General features: G+C 41.2%; 1 protein-coding gene across 4 annotated transcripts in view; it reads left to right on the forward strand.

The window, feature by feature from the left end:
* Window positions 1-14,163, forward strand: part of TENM1 (teneurin transmembrane protein 1) — a 1,699,828-nt gene that overhangs the window by 1,046,729 nt on the left and 638,936 nt on the right. Inside the window, exon 1 of one of the 4 annotated variants that reach the window (XM_075940970.1) lies at window positions 5,443-8,227. The exons of the other annotated variants lie outside the window; for them this stretch is intronic. The gene's annotated coding sequence lies outside the window, so the exon portion shown is untranslated. Of the gene's footprint in view, window positions 1-5,442; window positions 8,228-14,163 lie in introns of those variants that run through there. 4 annotated transcript variants of the gene reach the window in all.

Below are 14,163 nucleotides of genomic sequence, written 5' to 3' on the forward strand. Positions count from 1 at the left end.
TGAATAGGTCTTATACCTTGAGTTTCTATTTTAAATCTCTCTAATTCAAATGATTCATACAGACAGCATTTTAAACAATGTTTGCTCCATACATTTCAGAGAAATAAATATGTAAATTTTAGGGTTATATAAATATGTAAAATATTACCATATTTGCATTAATTATTTTAATAGTCATCTGAAGATTTTTAATTTGTATTAGGAATTATGGAGAATTCAGGTAGTAGCTCTATATATATATATATTGCACTGTTTCAATAGATACTGTTGCTGGTAGGCTTTTTGAAAAGTGGGTCTTGGTACTTTTTGATACAGAACTGAAAATTGCAAATAAAACTAGAAAATCATGGGATGTATTGAGACTCCTTATTGATTCTACACTTTGGAATTACTCTTAACTATTGATGTTAACATCTGACACACCAAAGTTTCTGGAATGTTTCTAGGGATTTTCAGAATAATAAATACATACTTCTTTTTTAGAACTGTCTGCCTTTCCTTAAAATTAGTACCTTTTTTAGACTGCTTTCTTTTCTGTATCATTCCTGATGGCTATTCCTGAGATAGTACTGGTTCGATTCTGAAGGGAGTTATGTATCCAACTTACCTGATATATGTGTTAGATACAATTTTGGAAGCTGCCAGCAAATAGCAGAAGTCACCGCCCTGCATCTTAAGCTGGGGGATAATTGTTTGGGCTGGTTGGGGGAAGAGAGAAATTCTAAATGCCTTGGAGGAGGAGGGAAAGCACTTTATGACAGCTTGGGGAGAAGGGGGACATGTAAAACCCCTGGAAAGGGGGCCAGTGTGGTGGTTGACTCATCACTCAGGAATGAAGCTATTTTAAAAGGTCAGCCCATAATGGGATCCCCTCCCACACCAGTTACTCATGGAGCAGGCTGGTTCCTATTCTGTCCCTATTCTGGTAGCAAATATACCAGCTTATTAGCTATCTGCTCTGGGCATTATGCTAGCCTCCCCATTGAGAGAGGCTGGGAAGGCTGGGCTCTGTTCATGTATGATATAGTGGGTGGTATCACAAATTATTATTTAAGAGTACAGCGGATGTTCAGTGCAGGTGCTCAATAAAAGAAGGCATACAGTAATGGATAAATGGCTTGGGGAAAGGACTTATGGAGAGATACTCAGTAAATGAACAAACTGGACATAGTTGGGACTCCTATAATTAGTACAGCATGGAACCAACCCTCCCATCAATATGGTCCAGCCCCACTAGGTGCACTGCAGGCAGGAGCTACTTTGGCCAGTGTGAGCAACTGCTGTCCATGGTGGGCCCAGCCTGGGCCTGCCTTCCTCCCCGTTCCTCTCCTCTCCCCCACCGCATGTTACACATGGTGGCTTCCTAGAAGCAGGACCAGCAGTATAAAGCTAAGATTTTTAGAGGTTACATGATTGTCTTTTCAAATGACTTTTTACTTCCCTATTAAAAACATCTTACTTTGTGGGAGCTGAAAAACAGGATCATAAGAACATAGACTCTTTTGGATCATGCTTACTAGTGATTAATCCAGTGGTGTGTTTGGAATTTTGGGAAACTTGAACAAAGCAAAAGGCTACAACTGGCAGCTAAAGACCAGTATTTTGAACAACCTTTCAGCTAATTATTGGAAGTAATTACTGCTGGACCATTTGCATGCTCCACTCTTTCCTATGACTCCCATTGTGGCAATCTTTGTCATGTTACCTGACTTCACAATGTCACTTGATTGCTTCATGGAAACTCATTAGTAGATCTTCATACACATACTTTTGCATCACCCATCCTCAAATACATGCCACATGACCTCAGTAACCCTTCCCAAACTCACACTTGTGTGTGGCTGTCTTTCACAGTGGAAGAAAAGGAATCATTGCCAGATTTTACATCCAAATGCAAATTACAGACATTAAATTAGTATCAGGGTTTTTTTCTTCCTTTACAAAAACTGTAACTTTTCATTAGGCTTGACATTGTGGATTCAATGTCTGAAGATAGGGAACCGTGCCAGATTTTGCAACTCCTCATTTGACCCCAGCTCTGATCCATGATGCATGTTTTTGATGGAGAGTCTAAGCGAAGTGTTAGCCCAGGCTCAGAGTTCCGATTTACCTTGTGATACAATTTCTTATATAGTCTGTCATCCATCAGACATTATGTCCCTGATCTGTCTCCATCCTAAGTTTAAGAAATAGTTTCTGACCAATGAAAGGAAAGTACCTTAGAAATAGCTTCTCTCAACTGCTCACTCCTCATTTGCAATGGGTAATTATTTTTGCCAGGTGTTCCCCCCAAAAGTTCAAACCCTTCTTAAAAGCAAGAGTGAGTTTTAAATCAACAATTTAGTTTTAAATTATACAATATCATTCTGTTTATGTAGTATTAGTAAACATTGCTTTTTACTTACATTTCGTAGGCTCTAAATATCGTAGGCTCTAAATATATTTGGAGTATCTTTTAAATAGGTACAGGCAGTCCCCGCGTTATGTACAAGATAGGGACTGTAGGTTTGTTCTTAAGTTGAATCTGTATGTAAGTCGGAACTCGCGTCCAGATTCAGCCGCTGCTGAAACTGATCAGCGGCTGACTTGGGGACGCCTGGGGCAGAGCAGCTGGGGTGCTGCTGGACCAACCCAGCAGCACCCAAGCTGCTCTGCCCCAGGCGTCCTGATTCAGCCACTGCTGAAACTGACCAGCAGTGGCTGAATCAGGACACCTGGGGCAGAGCAGCTGGGGTGCTGCCGGGTTGGTCCAGTAGTGCCCAGAGCGGCGCTATGGGACCAACCGGCAGCACCCCAGCTGCTGTACCACAGGCGTTCAGAGCAAAGCCGCGGAGCATGGGGGCAGCGGGACGGCCCAGACGCGTCTGGGCTGTCCGCTGCCCACGGGCTCCGCAGCTTTGCTTTGCTTTGCTCCCCGTCTCCCTGGTCTGCAGACCAGGGGGACTGGGAGCAAAGCGGCGGAACACGCGGGCAGCAGACAGCTTTATAAACATACACACAGTAGTCTTGACTGTCCACTACTTTTCACCTTGCCATTTATGTCTCTTCAAAGTGAGGGGGAGAGCACAGCAGCTGTAAAATGCTGCCACTCTGTTTTGAACATGTATTACATTCACTTATAATTTACTCCTATGCAAAGTGGATGTAAAACCTTACAAAGAGGTAGTATTTTATATTCACTTTGCATACAGAGGGTGTGCCTAAACTAAACCCCTCTGCCGACAGAGGGATGTAGATTACGCACATCGCTATTGCAAGTGAAGCACGGACTTAAATATTCCGCGCTTCAATTGAATAGAAATGGCTGCTGCTTTTTGCCGACGTAGCACTTTGCCGGCTAAAAGTGGTAGTCTAAACGGGGATCGGTCGAAAAGGAAAGCCTTTTCCGACCAATTCTGTAAACCTCGTTGCACGAGGCATAAGGGATCAGTCGGAAAAGGCTTTCCTTGTTGACCGATCCCTGTCTGGACTGCGGCTTTTTGCCTGCAAAGTGTCACGTTGGCAAAAAGCGGCAGCCATTTCTATTCAAATGAAGCGTGGGATATTTAAATCCCCGCTTCATTTGCGATAGCAATATGCATAACCTACATCCCTCTGTTGGCAGACGGGTGTAGTTTAGACACACCCAGGTGTAGTTTAGACACACCCAGAGGTGTGAATAGAGATTCAAGCTCATTAGTTTTAGCAAGTGAAAAGAAATGCATATTTTGTCACAACATGCCATCCATAACTCTGATGCAAGGTTGACTGGTTTGCTGAATAAATTTTGAAATCTTATTTTCTTACAAAGAATACTATCATATGATAAATACAAGTTTATATGTTGACAATAGTCTTTTCAGTTACACAGGTATTTCTGTTTCTTAACGTTGTATATGTACTTTCATAGTAAGTATTTATAGGAATTATACTTTTGACTTACGGTAAATTTAAATATATATGTGATATAGTTTTTGAGGATGTCTGGTGAGTTTATGTATTTTTTTTAGAAATTATTTTGTAATATTTTCATGAAAATAATATATATTTTTGGTTCAGAATTAAAGTAATTGTCCTGTGGAATATGCATGTTTGAACAGCGGATATGAATAACATATCCAGGATTATTCAGTCTCATTTTCAGAGGCCCCAACCACTCTCAGTGTTTGTTGTCTTCAATGCCTGCTCTATGCCAGCTGGGATTCCTCCATGCTCTATAGCTGGAATTCTCTGGTGACTGAATGAGCTGGGTTTCCAGATGCTTTGTGCTGAGTAGCACAAAACAGCAGGAGAGGGGCAAGGATTTGGCACACAGTTTTGTAAATGTTAAATAGACTAAATTGATTGCAAAACTTTGTCACTTCAGTGTGCCCAGTATTTCCCCCAGGTCTTTTCACAAGGTTATACGGCACTTATCACAATGAAGTTACATTAATAATGGCTGGAAAACAACATGCATATTGGGCTATTACACTTGAAATTGTTGTGGAAATAATCTGTCTGCAATACAAATCTCTTTGCAAGCAAAAGGTCATTCCTGCTTTTAACTGTTGTAGACAACTCTAGTCCATGAAATGGTGCTGTGCTGCCCAATAAACTGACTATCTTTGCTTTGGCCATGGAAATAATTCAACAAAAGCCAAGTTATATTCTCCATCCACTTTTCGTTTCCCCCATACGTTTAAGTGGCATAAAAATGTGTGTAATGTTAAAGTGGCAGTGTCTTAAGGATGGCTTGAAGAGGGAAATTTGAGTTTGTGCCCAAGTAACACCAAGAGGCAGAACCAAAACTGAAACCTCTGGAGCTTAGTGCATGAGTTTCTACTGCCTGAGCTAAAAGCCACTGGCTCTCAGCTAAGGCTGTAGAGCAAACTCATTCTTTCTCTCTCTCCCTATAAGTGGGCTAAATGCTACTACATGGGAGAATATACCACAACCGGAAGTGTTTGGGTTACAAACAGCTCTTAGCTAAGGAAGCACATTAGGAGCTTCAGAGACATCCCAGTTGAAATCCCATATTTACCCAGATTTGCTGCTGCTTCAAACAGAGAGGGCTGAGTGATTGTTTGGGTTTCCTCTTTATTTTTCTTTCGGATTATATTTTACTTCAAAATTATCAGAAATGTTAAGTTGTACCTTCCCTACTTTTTTTGCTGGAAGACTGGAGAGATGATTCATATGGACATTGGGTTCCTTCTCATCTTTTAATTGAAGAGGGGATGCTGACTCTTGAAGCAGCAGATCTTTTCTTACAAGTGCTTAGAGATGAATGGGTGTCACAAAACCAAACAAAAATGTTTAACCTGTCTGAACCCCCCCCCCCCCACACACACACACTTCTCCTCTGAATCAAGTGCTTATTTACAAAGATAAGAACTTAGGCCACAATTCTTTAAAACTTACATACACATTTAATTTTAAGCACAAGTTCAGTGAAGTCAAAAAGCTCTTACTGGAGGCACCTGCCCCATGTGTGTGTACACACACACACACACACACACACACACACACACACACACACACACACACACACACACACACACACACACACACACACACACACACACACACACACTAAAAAAAAATAGGGATGTGAAAGGCTAACCAGTTACCCATTTAACTGGTAAGCATCACCCTAAATAGGTAATGCTTACCGGTTCCAATTAACCACAGTCAGGGTGGCCAACTGAGGCCCATAGGTGGCCCACTGTGAACGGGCTGCTCTCAGCTAAAGCAGCCCTGTTCATGGTGGGCCCAGATACCCCACAGACAGGGGCTGCTCTGGCATCTGGGGCAGCCTCTGTCTGCAAGGAGCCCAGGTACCCTGCTGGCAGGAGCTGCTCCAGTTGGGTCTGGAAGCTGGCAGCAGCCCCAGCCCCAGTGTGGGGGTTGGGAGCAGGCAGCCAGCTCCAGCACAGGGCTGTGATTATTTGGGAACCCAGTGAATTGAGGGCTGGTCCAGCTAGCCCAGATATCACGTTAGTCAGTTACCAAGTTAAACATTAGGTCAACCTAATGTTTAGCCAGTTAACTCATTAACTGGGATTTTACATCCCTAGTAAAAAAGGATTTTTTTCACAAAGAAGGGTCTGTGCTTCAGGCCAGCATTTCCACTCAGCCAAGTTGTTTAATTTTAATTGTTGCTTACTAGAAATGGATAGTACTGTGGAAATTATTTTCCAACATTAAAACCACATCTGAAAGTATTTCATATTCTCAAATGTTTGGGAAGTGAGGGGCCTAACTTTGGTTCCACTTTTAAGATTAAGATCTTCCTGCAACATAAAAAGGCTATGTCTACACTGGCGGGTTCTTGTACAAGAACATCTTGCGCAAGGGTTCTTGTGTATGAACTCTTGCGAAAGAACATGTCCACACTGCCATGTGCTTTTGCGCAAGAGCATCCATGGCAGTGTGGACACTCTCTTGCACAAGAAAGCTCTGATAGCTATTTTAGCCATAGGGATTTCTTGTGCAAGAAACCCCTGCTGCGCATCCACACTGCCCTCTTGCGCAAGAGGGTTTACACTTGTTAGAAAAGAGCATAGCTCTTGCACAAAAAGCCCTCTCTTCCGACCCCTTACTGTAAATCTTTTTGTGCAAGAGTGGGTGGGCAGTGTGGACGCTCTGTGGGTTCTTGTGCAAGAACGGCTGTGTAGACATACCCAAAATGTACAGACACTCATCTAAACAAAAAGAGCATTCTGCTTGAGATATATGCTTACAGCAAGGTGTATATTTTAGATGAGGGGCTGATCAACACATTTTTTGAGCTGAAATAAAAAAATAAAAACTTAGTTACTTTGTGCAAGTGTAGGCATTGACTTATTTTCAAATAAAGTGACCACACTGTTTTTTTTATACGTATCCACACACAGACTGGCATTGGAAGGTTTTAGGAAAGCAATTGATTTATAAATCAATGCAATATTGAGTGTAGCATAGGTCTGCGATAGCCACAGAACCACCCGAAGTATCAGCTACAGGAAGCCAATCATTTCCAGCTCTTCTCCTTTCTTTTGTGCAAAAAACAATCTTAAGGGTAATTGTTGGTGCGCAATTTAAACTACCCCTGAAAAAAGGCTGTTTTGGAATCCCCATTATCTGTGTACAGCTTCTCAGGATTGCTGAATCTTGAAATTACAGAGGAGCTCATCTGAAGATTAATGGAACCACAGTCGATGGTTACAGCACGTCAGCCTTCAGGTAGTGACATTTCCTACAAGGTGCAGGAGGGCAATTTAGAATTTTCAATCTTCAGGGACTTACTTGATTCAACTAAGCGTTAAGAAGTTGGGTTGCCTGCTGGTTAACAGTGCCCTACAATTAAACTTTCACGTAACCAAACTCTAGTGTTGGCAATGGGAAGGGGTGGCACAGGACTGGAAGGGGAGGCGGCCAAGACTCTCACAAGCTCTGATGGAAATGTTTGAACCGCAGCAGGGCGATCAGTACCGGCCTCTAAGCGTGGGTTGATTTCGCTCCTGTCCGCTAAGGAACACTGCGCGGAGGGAAAGCCGCCCCTTCTCCCCACCCTTGGCAGGTGCGAAAGAGCGTTCATGCAACCGGCCCCACAGCGGCCAGGCTCCCCCCCCGGCCTTCCGCACCAGCAGTGCTGGGGAGAGAGACACCCGCGGGACTGGGCGGGGAGTTAATTGAGGACAAAGCGCGCGAGCTGCCCTGCCCGTGTGTGCCAGGCAAGGCTGCTCACCGCTACCCCGTGTCTGCTCTGCCCTCGGCTGCCTGAGTCCGCTGCCGCCTGCCCGGCACCTAAGAGGAGAGCTCACGGGGGCCCTTCTACCAGCGTCCTTGCTGCTGGGCTCGCGCTGCGGGCAGCCAAAGCAGGGCGGCGGTTTGGCGGCGGTTAACGCGCATGCTCGGACGGCTCGGGCATGCTCGTTAACAGCCGGGGAAGCAAAATGTAACGGCGCGGAGCGAGCGGGGTTCTCCGACACTCGCCCAGCGGAGAGGAGCGGCACCTGCACCTGCGGCGGGGCTGAGCGCCGAGCTGCGGCTGGGCTTCCCGCTGCCCCCTCTCGGACTCGGACTCTGACGCGCCGCCGTGGCCGGTCCCGCGCGAGCGGGGATGCGGGGCGGTAGCAGCGGCAATGTGGATTTATACTCGCTCGTGCTGTAGCCGCCGGGGAGAGACGTAAGGGCACCAGAGCCAGAGACTATGGCTAGCGGCTCCCGCCGCCGGGCTGAGCCGAGGCGCTGCTGAAAGTTCCCGCGCAGCCCTTCTGGCGAGGTAAGTTCACCTGGGAGGCTGGGATCCGCGCCGAACTTTGCCTCTCCCATCGGGGCTAGCAGGCTGCCAGTGGAGGGGAGCCCGGCCGGGGAGCGAAGCGTGTGGGGCTGCCGTTGCGGGATCGTCATGCCTCTTTTGCCGGCTCGCCCAGCCCTGACCGCTACCTGCGTGTGCCTGTCTGGGGATGGGGATAGTTGCGGGCTTTCCAGAGCAGGAGCGAAACGCATCCGCGCAACACAGCGCGATGGTGGGAGCTGTCCGGTTGTGTTAGGCGCGTGTGCACATCTGGCAGCGAATGGGTGCTGTCCCCCCGTGTTGTTATAGCCGATATTAGAAGCTTGGTCACGCGTATTCTACCCACAGCTGTGGGCGCTGGGATGATAGCTGCGGTGTGTGTAATCTAGCGCACGTACATCCAATATGTGTGGGGCGCGTATAGCTCTGTACAGGATGCAGGAATAAACTCTGTTTTTGCCTATAGGGGGTCTCCTTTACTCACGGTTGCTGTGCAGCCAGAGCGCTCTAACAAGTGGACTAGGTGGATTTGCAGGGTGGCGGGGCTCACTCGCTCTCTCCTGGTTGGGCTCTTCTCGCCCCAGAATGATGCTTCCATCGCTACTCGGTAGGAATCCTGCTACTGCTTAATTGGATACATCAGTACCAGGCGGGGTATTGTGTGTGTGTGTGTGTGGGTGTGTGGCTTTCCCTAACCTTCCTGGAAGCGTAACCTGGGATCTGCATAAACTTAGCAGAGATACAGTAAGTCTGCAATATTCTCGTATTTAAAATTGTGGGGGAGTAGGCAGTAATGCACGTAGAGCTTAGGGAAGTTTTTTTTTCTTGCGAGACTTGAATGTCAGCTGTATTATTATTACTACTTTATTTGATTATTTTTATATATCAAGGGAGGTGATAGTAAATTTCACGTCAAGATCCAAATCCTTGGTGAAGTCAGTGAGAGAATGAAATGGTTCTCCTTTTGGGTTAGCAACACGATGATCTTTCTCCCTGAGTGAATAGGGAATGGGTCTAGCTTTATTTATCATTTATCCTTAGTGGTAATCACAATTAGTAATACATTTAAACATTACTATCCTCCCATCTTCAGTGTGCTCTGGTCATTGTACAGTTACAGAGGCAATAGATACATGTAAGAGTTGAAGTGATCTCTGCTCCTAATGCTTTCAGCTCTTGTGTTTTTGTTTTTTGTTCTAATGGCTTTCAGATACAGTTTAAAGTCAGAGACTTCAGGCTTAGAAAATGAAGTGTCTGTCATGATAATTATATGTAGCAAGAAAGCTCTCTCATATTGTATGTCACTACACTGTATATGTCACCCTCTATCACTTTTTGGTAGTAGAGATGACTAATAAATATGTTTAATTGCTCTAATTAAATACAGAAATTTCATCTTTATCTTTGGCTTTAAATTAAAGGTATTCACATTGTTGGACTTTAAGTATCTATGTATTAATGTTTCATTGATTATGGTTATAGTAAACAAAGGTTGTAGATATCTGACTAGACAGTGTGCTGTTTCTCTAGTTATGATTAACAAGTCAGATGTAGTGTATTGTGAAAACAAACAGCAACAATGTTATATAAACACATTACAAATGTCTACTTAATCTCCAAAACGTTTTTATTCTTTATATTAACCATTCTGAACTGTATTTGTGTTCTTTTGGCTATTAATTGTCAAGTTTAACTATGAAGTGCAAATAATTTCATGTTTAGAACACAAACATTCTTAGTGTTGTCAAAAAGAACAGTTTATAAATCATAACTAGTGGGGTACACTGTACAAGAAAAAGAATTATACATCAAAAAGTGAGGCTCATCCTTAACTTACCTATTTTCCTCCTGCTCTGTGAACAGGTTTTTTTATATCCTATTTTAGGTATAATTTGCAACATTCAGGTTAACTTTATAAATGCAAAACTTTTTTCTCTATATGAATATAGAAATATAACTAAGGACCATTTTCCTCTACTTGATCCATATCTGTAATATAAATATTTCAACATGCTATAAAGGTTTTGTAATTTTTGGTGGTTTTAAATTAGGAGTTGAGATCTCTTAAAGTTATGTGGCAGTCTTTCTTGAGTATCAGAAATGTATTTCAAATATCATTAATTTTAGGAAGAAAATGAGTGTATACTAAAAGTTTTCAAGTTGATCTCAGAAGGATTTTTTTTTTAATGAAAGGTGTTCCTTGAAAATATTTTGTCAAAATAATTGAAAACTTTAAAAAAAGAAAGAGAGAGAGAAACATACCCACATTTCATTTTCCAGTTTTGGATTAGACAAATTTGCTATGTAACAAAATAGAAAAGTGATCTTCAGAAGTAAATGAATCATATGTAAAACAAATTGCCAGCCTGAAACTTCAAGTGATAAGGTGGGAAGGAAAGTGTTATAATGCTGTAACTGGAGCAAAGTGACCTACATAAAAATAGTATCTAACAAATAAAAATGGGCATATAAATATCTGTGTTAAGATGTTCTATTACAGATATATGTGAAGCTGTAATACAGTGAAGCTATGGTTGGTTGGTTGGTTGCTGTACTTCTTATTCTAACAAACTTGTGCCAGGAGATGGTGAACACATACAACCATAATTTGCTTTAACATTATTTTTCAAAAATAATGTTAAAGCAAATTATGTGTAACTTGTTCTTTAAGTTCATGGTACTGCTTCCACTGAAATGGGGACTTCGGAGTGTTGGTTTGGCTTTAACTGGAACTGATAATATAACATTCTCTATATGTGAATCATGATGTTTAAATATTAGGAGTTTAATTTAAAAAACGTAAACTGAAGGATTTTAAAATCATACTTTTTATGGTGCTCTAGTTAACATTTGAACATGGCTCTGATCATTCTGCTAGAAGAGCTGCAGTCCCCATTTTACAGACAGGGAAAAATGAGGCATAGGTATTTTATATTCCAGTATTGTGCCCTTTGAAGATCATGGCCAACTTCCAATGACTTAAGTGGGAGCAGGACTGAATACTATACCTACTTCCCAAAGAAAACACAGTGAGTCATGATTAAGCTTTAGGGGTCCCTGACTCCCAATGTGATACTTGTATATGTAGATTCATTTGTATCTAAAGTGCATAGCTATCATTCAACAATACAGAGTTTAATATTAGTGTTTTATGGCAGTGAAAAGCATAAACACAAGGAAGTTTAAGAGGTGAGTATGTCTAGCTAATGTATCTTAGTTCATCTAACATTTCTTCTATCAAGTCCTTTGAGCATCATTTAGTGCTGAGTTAAAATTAGGAATATATAGTCTTCCTGATCTTTCATAGCCTCACTTGCATGATCAGGTAGCAGACTTTCAGGATTGGGCCCATTAAGTCCTCTTGAAACCCACAGTCATGCTTTTGTCCCGAGATGATCAGATTTTTCCTTGTGATTCCCTTATTTTTTGTTATTGTAACTGCAGTTGTTGAACATATAAAAATTCTAATCCATAGAAACGTGAGTATTAAGTAACCAGAATTTTAAAATATCTTGGAAAAAAGCTTGTCATGCTATCGTTTTTTTTCAGAACATGCCCAGTTATTTGGAAGTGGTGTTTTGTTTTTTGTTTGTTTTACTGTTGCATACATTTTACTCATTTTATTTAAACTTCAGATTTCAGGTTTAACATGTTGTTAAAAATGCATGTATTCCTTATTTACCTCCATTTCTCTGACGTATCATCTGCTATGAATTTGGATTTTAAAATACTATAAATAGGTAATACAATTTAATATAGAGAGTGTGTGTGGGGGGGGGGCTGGATGACCAAAACAGAAACCAACAAATTTCAAATCAGGTGACACTAGGTAGGGAAACTTGCCCTTAGTTTGGATTTAATTTCCTAGTATTTTAAGTTACTGTTTTAGATAATAAAGGTTTTAACTGAGAAATTACTATTTTTCTAAAGGTGAGAAATGAGAAGGGTAGTATAATGCTAAGAAGAATTCAAACCTCTTTCAATGTTTGTATATTTTTTTTTTAGCAGATTTGCTCCTTATGAATGTCAGATTAAAACCACTGGCAGGCTTAATGCTGGCGTGTTGCTTTGGAAGCCTTCACCAAGCACTACTCATTTTCTTAGTTTTAATTGGCCATAACCTCCATTTACGAGTTCACAGCCTCTCATCAGTAGTTACTTCTTATGGTAGGCTATGTATAGGGAGTGTGTTTGTTTTAAATATGTACACTGCTATTTTCTGGCATTGCAAAGACACTATAAAACTTATATTTTTGGACTTAACCCAGAATAAAACTCAGGTATTCATAGGTGAATTAACAGATGAGGCAGAAACTCTTGTAGATGCAGCGTGGTAACTTTTTGGTCTCTGATTTTAATTATGCCACTGTTACTGTATTGATACATCACATCTAACTTGATCTAGCAAAGGATAAAGTGGTTAAAGACAAACATAAAATATCATGTCAGTAAACTTAAGTATAAATACATAAAATGTTGCCACCAAATATATTTAGCAACTCCTTTTTTTGATGTTTGGATTAAACACGCAAAACTGGATGAACATTAGGGAAGGTAACTCACTCTTGTGAATCACGTTTTGATTCAGCTGTCTTACATACATTTTTGCCAATGAGTGGAAAAAATATTATGAAAAATTTTGCTTATGTAAACGTTCACAGAGCAAACTTTACACAAGTAGCTGAGATTGTTTAATTAAGAAGCAGGATTTTGGGGAGGAATGAAAAGAAATTTGTTTCATATGGGAGTAAATTATGAAGCATTAGTCAATAGTGGAAAAGGAAGAATATCATAATGATCTTACAAATATTAAATGAGGAAATACTGACTACAAGCAGGCTAAAATCAGAAACTTTTTTTGATTACATTGAATAATAAAATACATAAAATCACTGATCGAATTGTAGACAGTTTGCAGAGGAAAAAGACTATGGGTCAGATCCTTCGCTGGTTCAAATGAGCAGAGGTGGATAGACTTAATAAGTAAATCATTAGAAGTGATACATTTTGGCTTGGTATATTAAGAATATTGCATCCAAACACTTCAATTAAAAACATTTTTTTTCTTCATATTTGAAGTATTGCAAACTAGGTTTCTTCTTACTGGAATGGAAACATGTAAACCTCCAACTTTCAACTATTTCCTTCAGTTCCCTTGGTAACTGCTAGCAAACTGTTGAGATTAAGATGAAGACTCCACAAAACTAATGATTTTTAAAATTTGCCTTTAACATTTTCTCCTATCAGACCTCTGTTTCCATGGAAATAATACTGAAAAGTGGTAGGCAGCCAACAGTTGAATCAGAAGTCACACTTCATAGTTTCAGATGCTTGCTGGGAAGTGAGACTGCAAAGTGGCAAAAGTCTGTAGTCCTTTTGGCATAAAGGCAGACTTGTAAAAGTAGTAAGGGAAAATGATGGCTCCTGTTTATTTTTGGTAGCTACAGTCTGAGTTCATTTTATTATTCATTTCCTGAGTTCACAATGCCCATTTTACCATAGTCAATTATTTTATTGACTATGTACCAGAGCAGAGAGTTTTTATGGGACAGATCGATGACAAGAGTCTTTTACTAGAACATGGTAATGGCAAGCAAAGCTCTCTGAGAGCCTGTCTACACAGCAGGGTTAAAGCCAAAATAAACTACGCAACATGAGCTATCCCAATTTTGTAGCTTGTCTAAATATCTTATTTTGAGGGCATGGTTCAGGATTGTGGGTTAGTTTTGAATGCTTAGGACTGGTAATACTGCAAATTTTTTAAACCCTGCCCCTTTTTCTTTCAGAATTGTGGCATTTGTAGTTTAAAATAATTTGAGATCTTAAAGTGGCGCAAACAGTTTAAATGAAACAATTCTGTTTAGCCTACTCTAAAACAATCAAAGATTTTATATCAGTTTGAATTGTAGGCCTGGGAGGTC

This window comes from Pelodiscus sinensis, chromosome 13, assembly GCF_049634645.1.
Source record: "Pelodiscus sinensis isolate JC-2024 chromosome 13, ASM4963464v1, whole genome shotgun sequence".
Lineage (NCBI taxonomy): Eukaryota > Metazoa > Chordata > Testudines > Trionychidae > Pelodiscus > Pelodiscus sinensis.